The 21376-nt window shown below is 39.9% G+C and overlaps 1 protein-coding gene and 1 pseudogene across 1 annotated transcript in view; both read left to right on the forward strand.

Annotated features, from left to right (window-relative positions):
• LOC103783701 (small ribosomal subunit protein eS4-like) overlaps positions 1-21376 on the forward strand; it is a 195673-nt pseudogene that overhangs the window by 109939 nt on the left and 64358 nt on the right.
• The window catches only part of WDPCP (WD repeat containing planar cell polarity effector), a 730102-nt gene that overhangs the window by 109911 nt on the left and 598815 nt on the right, over positions 1-21376 (forward strand). The window contains exon 3 of the mRNA XM_055107901.1: positions 15638-15732. The gene's annotated coding sequence lies outside the window, so the exon portion shown is untranslated. The remainder of the gene's footprint in view (positions 1-15637; positions 15733-21376) is intronic.

The raw sequence follows: 21376 nt of genomic DNA on the forward strand, positions 1-21376 counted from the left end.
TCAGTTCATGTTCATGAGACTGTATATTGAAAATTTCCTTGATGCCTGCTGGAAGGAACCCCTGTGGAACTCAGAGAGAAGCAGTCCGTGATGGCATGGGAATGGAGCACTGAGTGGAAGGATGCCAACACTAAAGTCACAAAGCCCACGTTCAAGTCATGCTATTCAACTTGCAGTGGGATAACTGCAAGTTATCACTTAACCTTGAGCCTCAGTCTCCTCATCTGTACAATGAGGATAATTATATATTTACTTCCTAGGGTTATCATAAGATGTAAATAAAATTTAGTATATGACATTACTTTTAAAAAGTATCACATTTGTCAAAAAGCATTTTCACAGGACAAGGGTGAGGTGATTAAGATGCCAGCCAGCCTAGTGGTCAGAATTTAAGGAGGCCCCTTCACTCTCAGGATCATACAAGTGCAATGTCAGCCTTGAAAGTGAGCACCTACTCAAAGTTTGAGCCCAGGCTCCTCACTTCTCTCACCCTCGTCCAGGTCCTGGTGTTTGGCCAAGTAAGCTCCTTTGAATAGGAGCCATACAGCTTCAGATGTGGGTCCAGTTTCTGAAAGACCGTTTTTGTTCACTTACACTTAGTAGGTCAGGAGCAACTTTTCCTGCTAGTTTCCAAAATATATAATGCTACTGCTTGTATTAAAGAATCTTCCTCTAACTTCTTTTTTCTTTTAATTGCCTTATTATGCTACTTATATCTCTGTGCATAGTTAGTTGTTAGAAGATACATTAATTTTGTCTTCAGATATTCTCCTGGAGGTAGTATTTCATTATGACCTATTGATAAACAATACCATGTCTGCATTATTATTTTCTGAAATTTGTAGTACTGAGGGGGAAGATCTTTTAGCTTTAGCTTCTTTAAATTGCTTACTTTCAAAAAATAAGATTGATAGACTGCTAGCTAGACTAATAAAGGAAAAAAGAGAGAAGATCCAAAAAAACACAATCAGCAATGACAAAGGGGACAGTGCCACTATTATGAGCACCTCTACACACACAAACTAGAAAACCTAGAAGAAATGCATAATTTCCTAGAAATATACAACTTCCCAAGACTGAACTAGGAAAAAATTGAAACTCTGAACAGACCAACAATGAATTCTGAAATTGAATCAGTAATGAAAAGCCTACCAACCAGGAAAAGCCATGGATCAGAGAGATTCACAGCTGAATTCTACCAGACATATAAATAAGAGTTGGCACAAATACCACTGAAACTATTCAGAAAAATAGAGGAGAAGGGACTCCTATCCAACTCATTCTATGAGGCCAACATCATGCTGATACCAAAGCCTGGCAGAGACATAACAAACAAATAAAGAAAAATTCAGGCCAATATCCCTGATGAGCATAGATGTAAAACTCCTCAACAAAATACCAGCAAACTGAATCCAGGAGGACATGAAAATGCTAATCCAATACGATCAAGTAGGCTTTATTCCTGGGATGCAAGGTTGTTTCAACACATGCAAATCACTAAATGTGATTCAATACATGGACAGAGCTAAAAACAAAAACTACATGATTATCTCAGTAGACTCAGAAAAGGCTTTCAATAAAATTCAACATTCCTTTATGTTAAAAACCCTCAACAAACTAGGCATCAAAAGAACGTACCTCAAAATAATAAGAACCATCTATGACAAACCCACAGCCCACATCATACTGAATGGGCAAAAGCTGAAAGCATCCTCCTTGAGAGCCACAACAAAACAAGGATGCCCATTCTCACCACTCCTATTCAACATAGTACTTACTGGAAGTGTTAGCTAGAGCAATCAGGCAAGAGAAAGAAATCAAAGATATCGAAATAGGAAGAGAAGTCAAACTTATCTCTTTGCAGACAGTATGCTTCTGTACCTAGAAAATGCCATAGTTTCTGCCCAGACTTTCCTAGATCTGATAAACAACTTCAGCTGTTTTAGGACATAAAATAAGTATACAAAAATCAATAGTATTTCTGTGCATCAATAACATTCAAGCTGAGAGCCAAATCAAGAACTCAATCCCATTCACCATAGCCACACAAAAGGAATAAAATGCCTAGGAATACATATAGCTAACCAGGGAGATGAAAGATCTCTACAATGAGAATTACAAAACACTGCTGAAAGAAATTAGAGACAACACAAAGAAGTGGAAGAACATTCCATTATCATGGATAGTAAGAATCAATAGTGTTAAAATGGCCACACTGCCCAAAGCAGTTTACAGATGCAATGCTGTTCCTATCAAACTACTGATGACACTTTTTACAGAACTAGGAATAACTATTCTAAAATTCATACGGAATGAAAAAAGAATAGCCAAAGGCAATCCTAAGCAAAAAGAACAAAGCCAGAAGCATCACACTACCTGACCTCAAACTACAGTACAGGGCTACAGTAACCCAAACAGCATGATATGGTACAAAAACAGTCATATAGATGAATGGAACAAGTTAGAGAACCCAGAAATAAAGCCGCCCACTTACAACTGTCTAATCTTCAACAAGTTCAACAAAAACAAGCAACAGGAAAAGGACTCCCTATTCAATAAATGGTGCTGTCATAACTGGCTAGCCATACGTGGAAGATTGAAACTGGACCACTTCCTTTCACCATATACAAAAATCAACTCAAGATGTATTGAAGACTTAAATGTAAAACATAAAAGTATAAAAACCCTAGAAGAAAACCTAGGAAATATTAATACTATTCTGGACATATACCCTGGCAAATATTTCATGATGAAGCCTCCAAAAGCAATTGCAACAAAAGCAAAAATTGACAAGTGGGACTTAATTAAACTAAAGAGCTTCTGCACAGCAAGAGATACTATCAATGGAGTAAGCAGACAGTTTACAGAATGGGAGAAAATATTTGCAAACTATGCATCCAGCAAAGGTCTAATATCCAGAATCTATAAGGAACTTAAAAAATTAACAAACAAAAGAAAACCCATTAAAATTAGCAAACGACATGAATGGACACTTCTCAAAAGAAGGCATACACGCAGCCAACAAGCATATGAAAAAAATGCTCAACATCACCAATCATCAGAGAAATTTAAATCAAAACCACAATGAGATACCATCTCATACCAGTCAGAATGGTTATTATTAAAAAGTCAAAAAAATAACAGATGCTGGCAAGGTTGTGGAGAAAAGTTAACACCTACATACTGTTGGTGGGAGTGTAAATTAGTTCAGCCACTGTGGACAGCAGTTTGGAGTTTTCTCAAAGAACCTAAAACAGAGCTACCATTTGACTCAGCAATCCCACTGCTAGGTATATACCCAAAGGAATATAAATCATTCTACCGTAAAGATACATGCATGTATATATTCATTGCAGCACTATTCACAATAGCAAAGACATGGGATCAACCTAAATGCCCATCAATGTTGGACTGGATAAAGAAAATGTGGTACATATACACCATGGAATACTATACAGCCATAAAAAAGAATGAAACTATGTCCTTTGCAGCAACATGGATGCAACTGTAGGCCATTATCCTAAGCAAATTAATGCAGAAACAGAAAACCAAATACCACATGTTCACACTTATAAGTGGGAGCTACATTGAGTACACATGGACACTAAGGGAACAATAGACATGGGAGCCTGCTGGAGGGTGGAAGGGTGGGAGGAGGCTGAACATCAAAAAACTATCTATCGAGTACTGTGCTCATTACCTGAGTAAAGAAATAATCTATAAACAAAAACCTTGTGACAAACAATTTCCCCAGGTAACAAACCTGCACGTGTCCCCCTCTGAACCTAAAATAAAAGTTAGAAAGAAAAAAAACTGGCTGCTTTCAAGGTAGAAGCCATTTGCTTGCCAAGTAAAAAGATGTCACAGGTTATTATTTTTAAAAATCCCGTAGGAGAATGGATATGAAAGCAGTTCTTCCAGGCTCAGAGCCAGAATTCAAGAAGCAAATATGAGTTGCCCCTCTGTACAAACAGATTTTTCAAGAGTTGTTCACATGCCCACATGTGCTGGCAGAGGTGGGCTTTTCAGGATAACAGTTCAGTGACAAACCTCTCAATGAGTTATTTAAACAAGAGAGGCTAGTGTTACTAGTTACAGTTTCAGAGCTTTCTAAATTGCTTGCTAGTAGAGTTTTAAACTTTGTTGCCCACTTTTCCATTTGGGTTTCCTCATGCTGCTGTTAAAAGGTTTGACCCACTCTTAAATTTTGCTTTATGATGCCCCATACTTGTCTTTTAAATCTTTGCAGATACCCAGGTTTTATATCCTGAAATTTTATATTTGTCTCTGATGCTCCCATAAGCATTGGTGTGATTTTATTAGTGATATTTTGAAGCTAAATCTGTCAGAGAGGAATTGTGATTTTTTTAAAGATATGACTATTTAAGTTAGGCTCAATGACTAGCAAAATCCGTAGAAGCAGGAGAACTGGAAAGTAGGTTCCTCAGAAAATGTGATCAACAGTGTAAGTATTGATAAAATTCTTTCAAAGATTGCATTTTTTGCCCTTCAGTAGTTTAGAAGATGAAAAAAAAAAAGGCTGAAGACCATTTTTTAAGTCTATTAATTTAATGGAAATTTAGGACATAGATGAAATGTGGTACTTTTAGCCCATTTTTGTTCTGTTGTTAAAGGTAGATATATTTATGGGTAAGAATTGCAGCACAGCAATGAACAACTATGTATCTACATCAAACTAAATATTTATCATTCAGGCATTTTCCTTTATTACTCAGCATTCTGCATGTTTTGGTTTATAAATTATCTCTCATAGAAACTGCTCAAATTGGGCAGGACATAGCTATATGCTAGATGTGTAGGTTGTTAGTTAAAGATGAAAAAATTTCAAATTGAAACTTAGGTAGCAAATCTGAAATGGGTATGAAAGCAGTTCTTCCAGGCCCAGAGCCAGAGTTCAAGATGAGTTGCCCCTCTGTACAGATTTTTCAAGAGTTGTGTAATACCACACAAATTTATCAGAAGTCAATGTCCTGGATGTCGAAGTTATGGGAAATTTTCCTTCTCCTTTTTTTTTTTAACTTTGCCAAATTTTCAAAATGAGAATGTCATTTAATAAGGATTTATAATCCATGTTGCCTCAGCTTTCTTGGAGATGTGCTAAGATCTCAGTGGTGCTGCAAACCAGCATTGGGTGGGGCCAGAGGTGTCACTCATCAGCAGTTTAAGTTGTTGGGGGAAAGGTAAACTTGAGTACTGTCCAAACTGACATTAATATATATTCATTTGTCCATAATTCAACAACTATCTGTAGAATGCCAACTATGTGCAAAGCATTGTGTGAGGGGTTAGGCAGCCACTGATGAGCTCCAACATGGAGATTCTGTTCTGGGAGAATTCTTTAGATGCATTATGATAATTTCTACAAAGAAATTATAAGATTCTAAAAGAGCTTATAATAGCAGAATCTGACCAGGGAAAAGGGCAGAGAGACACTGGATGGTGACTATGAAGAAGTGACATATACTTTGAAATCTGAAGAGTAAGCAGGAATTAGCCAAATATGAGGGTGAGAAAAAGGGAGCATTCTAAGTAGAGGGAATGGCTTGCTGGAAGGCCCAGAAATAGGAAAAAGAGTGGCAAGGCCAAAAAATGGAAAGGCCGTTATAGCTGGAGCCAGGAGAATGAGAAAGTTACTGGTTATGAGATTTTAAAAATTTATTTATTTTTTTTTAAAAAAGACACTCTGACTGCTCTGTGGAGTGAGATTAGAAGGGGTAAGAGGGGTACAGGGAGGAAGAGGCTATTACAGTGGTCCAAGTGGGAAAGATGGTGGTCTGTGTGGCAGTTGGGGCATCAGGCTTGGGGCATAATAGACAAGTTCCAGAGATAACACAGGAGATAGAGTTGACAAGATTGCTGTCTGGTTGGTTATGGGAAGTTGTCAAGAATGATTTCCATTAGCTGGCATATACAACAGCCAGAGCACCTCCCCTCATGACACCACTCTGAAGTGGACAGATCAAGAATGCTCACTGTCATTTTGTAGATTTGCAAACAAATAAATCAAGCAATTGAATGACAGCCCCATTTATGCAGTCATGCCAATTTTCCTTGACTCATGTATCTAAATCAGTGTTTGAATTGTGAAAACAAAAATTGTCAAGGTAGTTTCTGCCTTGTATAAGGAAGCCTATTAAAGAACTGTTGTTTGCTTCAGGGTTTTCTGTTCAAATGTCCCTATTAACACTTGAAATGTCAGATGAGATATTACTTTGCTATTGACATTTCAGGCTCCAGGTTAATGACTATCTGTCAGGTATGGCAGCATACTCAGAGAACTGCTAGCTGTTTCTGACTGGGGGAACTTGGCTTAAAAATGTACAAGGTAATTTAGATACTCCATTCTTGACATTCATTTCAGTGGGCTGTGTTAATATTTAGTTCTTTGTCCTGATGATTTTATTTTTCCTCTGTATTGTTTCTGTTTAACTGCCATGGGAGTGACTGCCATCCCTAGCAGAAATTCCCAAAGAACAAGACAGTATGTATATGCAGAGATCACAGGAATGTTGTTTGTGTTCAGAAGTTCAGCTTTTATTTTTTCAGGTATCACCTCAACCTAGGGGTCAATGGAAAGAGACACATTAGACTTAATAATGTTATTTTCTATGTAGGAAAAAAAATCAATGGGGAGGGTAAGTGAAAATTTGGCAGAGCACCGGGTAAGCCATGGCAGCTCTTAATCATGCTACAAAACTAGCTAAGGAGTCTGCCTTGAGAATTGATTTTTTTTAATTGAGGATAGTACTTTTTTGTTGTTGTTGTTTTGTTTTGTTTTGTTTTGTTTTTTTGAGGTAGAGTCTTGCTCTGTCACCCAGGCTGGAGTGCAGTGGCGCAATCTCGGCTCGCCGCAACCTCTGCCTCACGGGATCAAGCAATTCTTCTGCCTCAGCCTCCCGAGTAGCTGGGACTACAGGCGCACACCGCCATACCTGGCTAAATTTTTTTGTATCTTATAGAGATGGGGTTTTGCCATGTACCCAGGCTGGTCTCGAACTTCTGAGCTCAGGCAATCCACCCGCCTCAGCCTCCCAAAGTGCTAGGATTACAGGCATGAGCCACTGCGCCAGACCTATTTAGCAATTTTTAAACTAGGGCTTTATTTGTTGTTTTCTTGGGATTTTTTGTTCTTTAGTAATGACACAAATATTATAAAAGATTCAGAATACCAAAAAGAAGAAAAAGGTCAATTACCCATCTACTCCAGAGGCAACCACTATTCATAGTTTCTTGGGTATCCAGGTATTTTCTGTGCATATATAAGTAGAGATAGATGATTGCTATATAAATACTAGTATAACATAGGTAACATTCCACATCTTGCTTTTTTCGCTCAGAAAGGCTAATTTCTAAGGCTAATTAAGGTTAATTTCTGCATTTGATTTTCTTATAGCCTAGTATATGGTAAACTTTTATAAACTTTTATAACTTATAAACTTTTATAAATTATAAGCCTTATAATTTATAAACTTTTATAAATATTTCATTATGCTCCGAAATATTTCATATGCTCAAAAAGAATGTATGGGAACATACATTCTTGGGAACAAGTTGTCTCTCACTCTCTCCACACAGCCCACCCACCACACGTCTATTAAATCAAACTTGTTAATTGTATTGAACAAATATTCTGTATCTGCCTAATTTTTGATCACTTTGTCTATCAGTTTCTGACAAAGTGATGTTAAAATTTCTCACCATGATTGTTTTGCCAGTTATTCTCCATTTGTACATCAGATCCATTCTTGGCCTTTCTCTACCAGCCTCTTTTGCCTCTGATTTTCAGTTAGGTTTTGTTGGTGGGCTTGGTACTATCAAATCAGAGAGCAGACAGAAAAAGAGGTCAGGGTATTTAACCTCTCACTACTGTCGCTTGCCCTGTCCCACATTCCCTCCCTGCACCACCCAGGGTTCTGGCTGCCATCCTCTATGGCTATAACTCATTCTAAGTAGCCCCTCCTCCACATTTCCAGTTCTCTCTGGCTCCGGTAATACTGTCCTCACCTCTTGTACTGTCATGCCTGAGGGAGTAATGTCATGCCACTCTTGCTAGTTCTTTGGTCCCTCATAGTGCCTCTTGTTCCTTCAACCTATACACCTCTGTAAATAGTACATTCATTATCTTCAGTTAAATCTCTTAAGCTTGACAACTGTTTCCTTGTCAAGACTCTGACTAAATTTTCCATATCTTCTTTTAAGTCTGTTCATTTTTGTTTGTAAATTTCAAGGCTATATTGGCAAGTACCCATAAAATTATGATTAATGTATCTCCTTGGTGGATTTCTCCTTTTATATATTAATTGTTTTTAAAAATATATTATTTTGTCTAACAGTAACTGATAAGCCAGTCTTCTTTTGGTTTGTATTTACCTAGCATAGTTGAGTTTTTTCATCTTTTGTTTTTCAACCTTTCTGTATTTTTTTGAAGTACATTTTTGAAGCATCTTTTAGAAAGTTTACAGACTTCTACAAAGCACAAGAAATGATCCATAAAGTAAACAGACAACCTACAGAATGGGAGAAAATATTTGCAAAGAATGCATTCAACAAATGGCTAATATATAGAATCTACAAGGAACTCAAACAACTCAACAAGGAAAAAAACAACCCCATTAAAAAGTGGGCAAAAAACATGAAGAGACATTTCTCAAAAGAACACATGCAAGTAGCCAACAAACATGAAAAAATGCTCTACGTCACTAATCATCAGAGAAATGCAAATTAACACCACGAGATACCATCTTACATCAGTCAGAATGGCTATTAATAAAATGTTAAAAAACAACAGATGTTGGCAAGGATGTGGAGAAAATGGAAGACTTATACATTGTTGGTAAGAACATAAATTAGTAAAACCCCTATGGAAAATAGTATGGAGATTTCTCAAATAACTAAAGATAGAACTACCCCTTGATCCAGCAATCTCACTACTGCCTATCTACCCAAAAGAAAAGAAATCATTATATAAAAAAGATATTTGCACCCTTATGTTTATTGCAGCAATATTTACAATAAGATATGGAATCAACCTAAGTAGTGTCCATCAATGGATGATTGGAGAAAGAAAATGTGACATATATATATCATATATATCATATCATATATTTATCATATATATGGGATCACTATTCATTGTTTAATGTTTTTATGTATATTTTTACCTCAAATGTATTTTCAGTGCCTCAGATACAATTTAATCTTAAGTTTTCAAAGGCCTCCTAAAATAAAAAAAAAGTACACTTTCTTTTTAAGCTTTCTTACTTTCTGGTAGTCAGTTTCCCCCACAGTCTTCAATTTTACCCTTAGAATTCACAAACTTCATCAGACCATCTGTGCTCATGGACTTGGACCTCTCTAGAGGGAGGCCTCGGGCTCGCCTTCAGATGTGCTGTGCCAGTATACCCACTGCTTATGACACCCCAAATAGGACTATGTAGTAATTCGTCTCCATCATACCGCAGTACTGGAGCAACACCCAACTGTGGGCATCAACATTGGGCCAAGGATTCTTGGCCTTGCCCTGCTCTAAGAGGATTTTGGACAGAATCTTGTATAGTTGAGCAGTCAGCTTAACATGGGGTCACTAGGCAGGTGTTTCAGAGCAAACTCTCACTGACAGGTATACCATGAATCAGTCTTCCTTAGAAGACTGCATGGCCAGAGCCTGGGACAACCTGTCCTGAGTTTGTTCGAGATGTATTCTCTTAAATGCTCATCTGACACATCTTTGCCGCCCTTAATTCTTTTCCACCTTTAGTTTTGGGCAGCAGCCTCTGGCATTCAGGGATACCATGACCTAAAAAAACAGACACTATCATCAGGATCAAGAACTGACATTTCATGTACCAGTCCTTGGTGCCTATTGTGCCGTCATTTTTCATGTTCACAGTGATTTGGCCTGCCACCATCTTGCCATGTTGCTGCCTGAAGGTCTTAATTCTGGCCTGCTTCTTACGCATCAGGTCAGCCAATATGTCTTTCAAATTCGTGGAGGAAGCACTGGCATGCTGGACAGCAAGAATACAAAAAGATGCATTCTTCATTTCCAAGAGTCAGGTGGCAACAGTGAGTAATGCCATGGCAGGTGAACTCCAGAATATAGTGGAGACAGAAGGAGGGAAGAGAGCTGCCTCAGGAATGGGAACCACCACTGCCTCTCCAGAGGTCATACCGATGAAGTGGACAAGGTTGAAAGGAGACACTTCATAATATATTTATTTTATATTAACTGAGCTTCCAAATGTGGGCAGCCTAGTTCAGTACATGTAGCACTGAATTCATAATAAAGTACTCCTAACGTCAGTTCTGCTACTGATTGGCTGTGTAGTAGTAAGTAAACTATTTGTTGTTTCTTTGCCTCACTCAATCCTTTGGCCTTTAATTAGTAAAATATAAATGTAGCACAGGAGTTCTGGTCAGATCAGTCTTTAATATTTAATTTGAGGAATTCCTGGCCCCAGGGCCAGTTTTTATTTTCCAATAAAGTCCTCATGGGGCAGTGCATCAATACCATCTCCTTCTTGCTCCTTGTCCTCCCGTCGGCCCCACACTGCACACCCCAACCTCTTCCAAACAAGGGTTTTTCTGTGACCCTATATAAAATGATAGCAACTAGAAACAAAATGGGTGGACAACTCATGCGATCTATTATTTTTGCATATTTATTCAAATAGCACTTACACTTCCTTTCAAAAGTTGGGCCCCCCCATCATAGAGATTACTTCTGAGGACAATAAAGCGGTTTAAAATAATGACAAAAGTGCCACAGAGATGATCAAATAGATTTGTGAGAAAAAAGAACTAAACCAGAGAATGCAAAACTTAGCTGGGGTAGGGAGGAGCTTACTGCAATAGTGACTTTGATCCTTGTCCTCACTAAGGTTAGGACAATAAGAAAGTAATCATGAAGCAATTAATTATGTTAGATACAGGCAGAGAGGTCTATTAAGTTACTAGAGGTCTATTAAGTTACTAGAAAGAAAGTTGTCCTTTCTGTCCTGATCTGTTACAGCTTTCCCAGAGTCAGAGAAGTGGACTGTCCCTTCAGAGCTCATCAAGTCCACCAGCTTCTCAAAGAAATGCTTACTAACCTGAGTCTTAAAAATGTCTCCTGAAGAAACATTATACTCTCCTTTAGTGTCTTATTTTGATGTCTTTTAATTCTTGCAGCAAGAACACATTAATGCCAAATAGAAACCCCTCTGCAGTTAAGCACATTTCCTCTTTCCTCTGGGAAGGAAGAACAGAAGATCACCAACCTCGACCTCATGTGACATCCCTCAAATACTAAATTCCTATACCATGTCTTTCTTTTCTTCCTTTATTTCCCTAGCCCTCACTGGGTCTAGGTCCCAAAACCTTAAGTATTGTTCTTGCCTCTCTGATTTTATGACGAATGGCAATCCTGACACCTCCTGATGCTGAGAAGTAGAGAATTCTTGACTTTATCTTTGTATTAAAAATTTAAATGCAATGGAATGTATGAGCAGAAATAGGCTATTTTTCTTCTACAGATCACTAATTGCAAGATTCTTTTCATAAAAACAAATATATCATTTTTCTATTGAAAGTACATTTTTTGTGAAGCATGAAAAAATTTAATCTCAAGCTCTGTAGCTGTCAGAGAAAAGAATGGCTCTTCTATTTTGAAATGGCTGTCAACAAATATGAGGACTGGGTATTGTTTCTCTTTTTGGTGAACTGTCAGGCTTCTCTTTATGAAGTTGGCATGTTACAGGTAGCTAAAGTAGCTTCTCATTGTCAGGAATTGGTACAAACAGTTGTTTCTCTACCTATGGCTTATAGTCCTCTTGCCTAAGGCTGAAAGGGTATTCTGAGTTGCATCATACTTAATGCAGAGAATTGAACAAAGTGCTGTTTTGCATTTATTTTCAAATTATTTTATTGGGGCAAAATTTGCATAACATAAAATGAACCATTTTAAGGTGAAAAACTCAGAGGCATTTAGTATATTCACAGTATTTTGCAACTACCATCTATATCAAATTCCAAAATATTTTATCACCCCACAAAGAAAAATCCATACCCACTTACCACAAGGCCCTAGAAACCATCTATCTGCTTTCTATCTCTATGAATTTACCTATTCGGGATATTTCATATAAATGGAATCATCCCATATGTGACCTTTGTGTCTGGCCTCTTTCCACTTAGCCTAATATTTTCAAGGTTCATCCATGTCACAGCATTCTTTTTTAATGACTGAATAATATTCTATTGTATACATATATCACAATTGGTTTATTCATTCATCTATGGATGGACACCTGGGTTGTTGCCACCTTTGACTATTGTGAATTGTGCTGCTATGAACATTTTTGTACTATTATTTATTTGTTGTTTGTTTGTTTGTTTTGAGATGGAGTCTCACTCTCTCACCCAGGCTGGAGTGCAGTGGTGCAATCTTGGCTCACTGCAACCTCCGCCTCCTGGGTTCAAGGGATTCTCCTGCCTCAGCCTCCCAAGTAGCTGGGACTACAGGTGTGTGCCACCATGCCCGGCTAATTTTTTGTATTTTTAGTAAAGACAGGGTTTTACTGTGTTACCCAGGATGGTATTGACCTCCTGACCTCGTGATCTGCCCGCCTCGGCCTCCCAAAGTGCTGGTATTTATTTGAATACCTGTTTTCAGTTCTTATGACTGGAATTGCTGGGTTGTATGGTAATTTTATGTTTTACCTTTTTAGGAACTGTCAAACTATTTTTCTATATTTATTTTTGAAAGAGAAAACCCACAGCATTAATGAAATGAACTTATCTTATAAGGGAGGTATAGTCCCCTGAACCTGAGGAGGATTTTCTGAAGAATAAAAGGAAGGCCAGGCGCGGTGGCTCAAGCCTGTAATCCCAGCACTTTGGGAGGACAAGGCGGGTGGATCACCTGAGGTCAGGAGTTCGAGACCAGCCTGGCCAGCTGGCCAAGATGGTGAAACCCCATCCCTACTAAAAATATTTTTAAAAACTAGCTGGGCATGGTGGCGGGTACCTATAATCCCAGCTACTCGGGAGGCTCAGGCAAAAGAATCACTTGAACCCGGGAGGCAGAGGTTGCAGTGAGCCAAGATGGCACCACTGCACTCCAGCCTGGGCAACAAGAATGAAACTCCGTCTCAAAAAAAAAAAAAAAAAAAGAATAAAAAAGATACATAGTTGTTCGCAGCGAAGATATTTTAGCTGACTGTCCTCTGCTCCTGAACAGACAGAACCAAAATATACTTGGAACAACAACAATGACAATAACCACAATCTCTATAAATATCAGGGGAAGGAATCTCAAATTAGCCGCAAAGCCCACTTAAGTTTTTGCCATGTTGTTTCTCTGAGATACTTTAATCAGCACAAATCAATTGCCCTTTGGCTATGTTCCTACTATAATTAACCTCAAACCTAATGATGAGAATTGGTTTAAATGAAGAAGCCAATTCTGATGAGGTATATTCTAAGGAAAACCTGAAAAACATTCTAGTTGGCAGAAGTCAGGTTTGTGCCCCTTTCTTCTTGTCAGCATAAGTATCTACCCTTTGGGTGTTTGACTAATGTTAGCAAATTAATTACCATTTAATTATGATGTAGAAAGACATCTACCTATTTTCCAGAAACTGCTACTCTGTTATGGGTAAATTGGTATGAAGATTAATCTAATTTGCCTATTGTAGAAATAGGCTGGACTTTAAAAATTCATGCCTTATGTTCAGTTTTCAGAACGTTCCCATAGACATTGCCTTTTATATGACATTGCTATTGAAGATGTAGTGGAGCCCTGAATGATACTCATCCTACAGTGCCAATGAAAGGCTGTAGGAGACAATTCACCATTCCTATCCCTCTATGCTTGATAAAGCTGTGCTGGTCATAAAATGAACTTGTCTTGGTAAGGGAGGTACAGCCCTTGGAACCTGAGGAGGATTTTCTGAAGAATGAAAGGACCCAAAGGGGTGTGTATGGAATGGAGGTGTGTGATGGAATTAAAACTGTAACAGGATCAAAATGGAAACATTAGAAACAAAGACCTCACTCTTTCTTGGAGGTTTTGTTCAAGTCAGTATAATTGAGATAATATGCCCACATAGTGCACCCAGAAGATGAGCTCATCCATTGTGGATCCTGCCATGTTGTAATTCAGAATTACTCCTCAAAATTACAAAGCTGTTACAGTCTGAGTGGCAGCGTTGCCAGAGAATGAATCCTCAGAGAACCCTGGCTAGCCCAAGTCAGAGGAACCACTCCTTGGCTGCTAATCCACTGTGTCTATAATAGTTCAGCCCTGATCCCTGACATTATGCTGCCTGAGTCACATGCTCTTGGAGAAGATGACATCAGGTTTAAGTAGAAAGGTCAAAAGAGGACAGGGAGGCAGGGCAACTTGGGTCTAGGCAGATGAACCCTCGATCAGATTATTTAGAAACAGATTAATGAGAACACACTACAGGGGGTCTCACTGTCTTCACACAGAAAAAGACTTCTCCTTGAGGAGGGCTCACAAATTCCTGAGAGTAATGATTATGCCTGTGGAGAAACAAAATGTCCCTGAAGTGGAATTTTTGAACCCACTTATAGATAACTGGTAGTGGCAGACAGGAGAAAGCCTGGCGCTGCAGGCTTCAAACATATTCAGGAAGATGTAGTTCATAGAGTAATTCATATTAAAACCTTAAGTCTCAATCTCTCCTTATCCCAGGTTATCACTTTAAGATATTAGGCTAGTTAGATCTCTAAAGTTTGATTAACATTTTCCAAGGACAGGAGAAATTATTCTTGCTATGGGAGTTGATATTCCTCTTTCAGTAATTTATCTCCTTGAGCTATTACAAAACACTGAATATATTGCTACTTTTAATATTTTCAAAAAATATTGGAAAATGCATCTGATGCAAATTGGTAACTCACGGCAATATTTTTGGATGACACCTGGGTTCACTGCCCACATGAGCTGAGCCCAAGCCCACATTATATGGTGGAAGTTGTCAGGCAATATCCTTTCAGCTGGCACACCGGGCCCTTCCTTTTCTCACCAGAGCATAGAACAAGTTTTTGGTAAACGTGCAAAGCTCATATGACTAATGAGACTTGGTTTGGCCCCTAATGAGTTTCTAAGTCCCATTACGCCAAAATAGAAATCAGAGCATCACATCAACCTTGTGAAAGCCCCAAGAACTATTCCTCTCTCTAATATAGGGAGAATGAATTGCACAACCTCAATAAAAAAAAAAATCCTTAAATGTTGCCATACTCACCAAATCCTGCATTCTGATCCCAGCAGCAGTAGCAAGGGAGTTTGTGGGAGGGCCCGGTTTCTCCAGTATCAATCCAAAAGGTCAGGAATGTGTTTCAGCTCCCATCAGGAAAGTACTATCAATTTACCACACATAGGGTTTACCTAATCCATTAGAAGCTATTTCTGTTTTATTTGTTTGTCAGTTCGTTTTAAGAACTGTGTCTTGCTCTGTCACCTAGGCTGGAGCACAATGGCACCATCACAGCTCACTGCAGCCTCGACCTTCTGAGCTCAATGGATCTTTCCCCTTTAGCCTCCCAAGAAGCTACGACATTTGCACACCACCAGACCAAACTAACTTTGTTTTGTTTTGTTTTTTAGATAGATGGGGTCTCACTATGTTGTCCAGGCTGATCTTGAACTCCTGGGCTGAAGCGATCCTCCAACCTCGGCCTCTCAAAGTTCTGGGATTATAGGTATGAGCCACTGCACTTGGCCTAGAAGCTATTTCTGTAACCCATTTATTCCCAGATTCCCAGTCTATAACTGCAATGGAAAGTATCCTTCCATTTCATACCAAAAATATTACAGTATTCTCTCCTATGAACCCACTTGCTGGAAATTCACCTCTCTCAAAGTGGTTTCAACTATATGTGAAACTTTACTGGTACTACCTTATATTTGGTCTAAAACAGAGCTCTCCCATGCTTCCTCTCTCATTTTTTTCAACTCATTGTTTTCACCTTCAGGAGAGCTCTGCTGTCATGTTCTCATATCTACCCACTGAAGCCCACTGTTATCCTGACTTCAGCCTCAGGAGAGATAAACTTTTTCCTTTGGTCCAAAGAAAACATCCTGATAATGATTCCTGCTTTTTGGTGGGGCTAGGATGAAGATGTAATACCTTTTGGGCCTAGGGGTTCTTTACCTGGCGTTTCTTATCAAAATATGCTGGTTGTTTCCTTCTCTGAACTGCTGTTGTCCCTGTTGCCACTCTGACAAAAATAGAAGCTTGATGTTGCAGCTTCCCTGGGCACAGCTTACTCCAGCATGAGCCTGCCTTTTCATACCTCAAAGTCCAGGACGAAATAGATCCCTAATACAGAGACAGGTGGAGGTCCCTCCTTCTACAGTCCATTGTTTTAGTTTATTTCCCACATGGGGATTATCCACTTCCAAGGATGACTGATAGTGGGAACATTCATTCTCTCAAAAGAAAAAGCCTACTTCCACCCAACCATTCAGCCCAACAGGTGCTCCTTGGCCCCAACAATACAATCGCAAAATGGTCTAATATTCACCTCTTTCCCAAAGTCAGGGCTAGTGTCTTATCCATGGTCACTTTTTAAACATTTGTATTTTCTACGCTTATTATTTCTTAGTTACAGAGATCTCTTGGTCCATTAATTAGTACATCAGTCAGGGTTCGGCATGGGTCTGGAAAGAGAGGTCATACTCTATGTGGGCAATTGAGAGTAGTCAAGGCACTGTTTACAAGGCCCGGGCAGGGTTTGCAGAAATCAGCAATAGCATATAGTATCTGGAATTTGCAACAATGAGGGGCTATTACTGCTCATAATTCTGAAATGGAAAGGAGAAGATATGTTTACCAGAACTCACAAAGCGTATGGAGAGAACTGTGTGACACAAGTGCTAGCTTTCAGTAGACAAACTCAGCCAACCTTGGGCACCCTGGTGGGGAGGAAGCTGGGGAATAAATACCCCGATCTTACTTTCCTCCATTTTCCACTTTCCTGCCACAGTGCTGCTCATCGCCACCCCACTCACCAAGCCCATCACTAAGCCAGAAGGCAAAGGTGCTTGTTGATGTGGTCAGTGTAGATCAGCCTACTAGGACCAGAGCAGGGTAGAAAAGGACAAAAAGTAGATCCGGAGGGGCAAAAGAAGTTACCTAATGAAATTTCCTATTGCGAAACTCAAGCTTTTTTTTCTCAATTTATTTCTTAAAAGTTGCAAGAAATCTTCTAGTGTTAGTGTAAGGATACTACAATTAGATTCACCTCATTTTTACCCCTTGATTTTAAAAGCTTTAACCATGTGCCCTCTGAATCATTGCTTTCACAAACCCAAAAGCTCTAATCATTTTTGTTGTTCCCTACTCAGCAGTAGCCCTTCGTCAAACATTTTATTGTAACTCTCTGCTCCTGAATATTTTCAACAATTTCCTTAAGGTTCAGCAACTAAAACTGCATACATTATTCTAGAAGCATACATCCCAAGGTAGGAATGGAAAATATGCTAATTAAATCATGAGAACTTTCAGGACAATAAAAGTTAAAATAAAACTTAAGGAAATAAGAAAATATAGCAATGTTAAGAATTGAAACAATTTAGAGGCAGTTAGGAATTATTAGGAATTAGCACCACATAGACCATAGACTTAAATTCATAGCAGGCCTTGGGGTGGAAGTTTCCATAAGTTTAATGTATTTCTGGTGGCTTGAAATTGATTCTATTTATTGGGAATATTTTGCATAGCGTAATCCAATACCACCCATGACTAGATATGAAATGTGCATGAATCTAGCCCCCAAATAAAATGTCAAATATGATAATAGCACCAAAGCCTGAAGGGGATGGGACTGAGGGTAAGAACGGAGGAGGGAAAAAGCAGCTAAATTTTCCATTCTTTTTTTCGAGACGGAGTTTCGGTCTGTTACCCAGGCTAGAGTGCAGGGGCACGATCTTGGCTCACTGCAACCTCCACCTCCAGGGTTCAAGTGATTCTCTGGCCTCAGCCTACCTAGTATCTGGGATTACAGGCATACATCACCAAGCCCGGGTAATTTTTTTTTTTTTTTTTTTTTTTTTTTTTTTGTAGAGACAGGGTTTCACCATGTTGGCCAGGCTGGTCTTGAACTCCTGACCTCAAATGATCCACCCCCCTCGGCCTCCCAAAGTACTGGGATTACAGGCGTGAGTGCCTGGCCAAATTTCCCATTCTGTTTAAGAATGGGTAGCTATTGGCCAGGCGAGGTGGCTCATGCCTGCAATCCCAGCACTTTGGGAGGCTGAGGTGGGCGGATCATGAGGTCAGGAGATCCAGACCATTCTGGCTAACACGATGAAACCCTGTCTGTACTAAAAATACAAAAAATTAGCCAGGAGGGTGGAGCCAAGATGGCCGAATGGGAACAGCTCCGATCTAGAGCTCCCAGCGTGAGCTGGGACGGGTGATTTCTGCATTTCCAACTGAGGTACCGTGTTCATCTCACTGGGGAGTGCCAGACAGTGGGTGCAGGACAGTGGGTGCAGTGCACCGTGCATGACCCAAAGCAGGGCGAGGCATCGCCTCACCCGGGAAGTGCAAGGGGTGAGGGAATTCCCTTTCCTAGTCAAAGAAAGGGGTGACAGATGGCACCTGGAAAATTGGGTCACTCCCACCCTAATACTGTGCTTTCCCAACGGGCTTAACAAACGGCACATTAGGAGATTATATCCCACACCTGGCTCGGAAGGTCCTACGCCCACGGAGCCTCGCTCATTGCTAGCACAGCAGTCTGAGATCAAACTGCAAGGCAGCAGCGAGGCTGGGGGAGGGGGGCCCGCCATTGCCCAGGATTGAGTAGGTAAACAAAGCGGCCTGGAAGCTTGAACTGTGTGGAGCCCACCACAGCTCAAGGAGGCCTGCCTGCCTCTGTAGGCTCCACCTCTGGGGGCAGGGCACAGACAAACAAAAGACAGCAATAACCTCTGCAGACTTAAATGTCCCTGTCTGACAGCTTTGAAGAGAGTAGTGGTTCTCCCAGCACACAGCTTGAGATCTGAGAACGGACAGACTGCCTCCTCAAGTGGTTCCCTGACCCCCCAAGTAGCCTAACTGGGAGGCACCCCCTAGTAGGGGTGGACTGACACCTCATACGGCTGGGTACTCCTCTGAGACAAAACTTCCAGAGGAACGATCAGGCAGCAGCATCTGCAGTTCACCAATATCCATTGTTCTGCAGCCACCGCTGCTGATACCCAGGCAAACAGGGTCTGGAGTGGACCTCCAGCAAACTCCAACAGACCTGTAGCTGAGGGTCCTGACTGTTAGAAGGAAAACTAACAAACAGAAAGCACATCCACACCAAAAACCCATCTGTACATCACCATCATCAAAGACCAAAGGTAGATAAAACCACAAAGATGGGGAAAAAACAGAGCAGAAAAACCGGAAACTCTAAAAATCAGAGTGCCTCTCCTCCTCCAAAGGAACGCAGCTCCTCACCAGCAACGGAACAAAGCTGGACGAAGAATGACTTTGATGAGTTGAGAGAAGAAGGCTTCAGAAGATCAAACTATTCTGAGCTAAAGGAGGAAGTTCGAACCAATGGCAAAGAAGTTAAAAACTTTGGAAAAAAATTAAATGAATGGATAACTAGAATAACCAATGCAGAGAAGTACTTAAAGGACCTGATGGAGCTGAAAACCATGGCACGAGATCTACGTGATGAATGCACAAGCCTCAGTAACCGATGCGATCAACTGGAAGAAAGGGTATCAGCAATGGAAGATGAAATGAATGAAATGAAGCGTGAAGAGAACTTTAGAGAAAAAAGAATAAAAAGAAATGAACAAAGCCTCCAAGAAATATGGGACTATGTGAAAAGACCAAATCTACATCTGATTGGTGTACCTGAAAGTAACGAGGAGAATGGAACCAAGTTGGAAAACACTCTGCAGGATATTATCCAGGAGAACTTCCCCAATCTAGCAAGGCAGGCCAACATTCAAATTCAGGAAATACAGAGAACGCCACAAAGTTACTCTTCGAGAAGAGCAACTCCAAGACACGTAATTGTCAGATTCACCAAAGTTGAAATGAAGGAAAAAATGTTAAAGGCAGCCAGAAAGAAAGGTCGGGTTACCCACAAAGGGAAGCCCATCAGACTAACAACTGATCTCTCAGCAGAAACTCTACAAGCCAGAAGAGAGTAGGGGCCAATATTCAACATTCTTAAAGAAAAGAATTTTCAACCCAGAATTTCATATCCAGCCAAACTAAGCTTCATAAGTGAAGGAGAAATAAAATACTTTACAGACAAGCAAATGCTGAGAGATTCTGTCACCACCAGGCCTGCCCTAAAAGAGCTCCTGAAGGAAGCACTAAACATAGAAAGGAACAACCGGTATCAGCCACTGCAAAATCATGCCAAATTGTAAAGACCATCAAGACTAGGAAGAAACTGCATCAACTAATGAGCAAAATAACCAGCTAACATCATAATGACAGGATCAAATTCACACATAACAATACTAACCTTAAATGTAAATGGGCTAAATGCTCCAATTAAAAGGCACAGACTGGCAAATTGGATAAAGAGTCAAGACTCATCAGTGTGCTGTATTCGGGAAACCCATCTCACGTGCAGAGACACACGTAGGCTCAAAATAAAGGGATGGAGGAAGATCTACCAAGCAAATGGAAAACAAAAAAATGAAGGGGTTGCAATCCTAGTCTTGGATAAAACAGACTTTAAACCAACAGAGATCAAAAGAGACAAAGAAGGCCATTACATAATGGTAAAGGGATCAATTCAACAAGAAGAACTAACGATTCCAAATATATATGCACCCAATACAGGGGCACCCAGATTCATAAAGCAAGTCCTTAGTGACCTACAAAGAGACTTAGACTCCCACACAATAATAATGGGAGACTTTAACACCCCACTGTCAACATTAGACAGATCAACAAGACAGAAAGTTAACAAGGATATCCAGGAATTGAACTCAGCTCTGCACCAAGCAGACCTAATAGACATCTACAGAACTCTCCGCCCCAGATCAACAGAATATACATTCTTTTCAGCACCACACCACACCTATTCCAAAATTGACCACATAGTTGGAAGTAAAGCACTCCTCAGCAAATATAAAAGAACAGAAATTATAAAAAACTGTCTCTCAGACCACAGTGCAATCAAACTAGAACTCAGGATTAAGAAACTCACTCAAAGCTGCTCAACTACATGGAAACTGAACAACCCGCTCCTGAACGACTACTTGGTACATAACGAAATGAAGGCAGAAATAAAGATGTTCTTTGAAACCAACGAGAACAGAGACACAACATACCAGAATCTCTGGGACACATTCAAAGCAGTGTGAAGAGGG

Source organism: Pan paniscus, chromosome 12 (assembly GCF_029289425.2).
Source record: "Pan paniscus chromosome 12, NHGRI_mPanPan1-v2.0_pri, whole genome shotgun sequence".
Taxonomy (NCBI): Eukaryota; Metazoa; Chordata; class Mammalia; order Primates; family Hominidae; genus Pan; species Pan paniscus.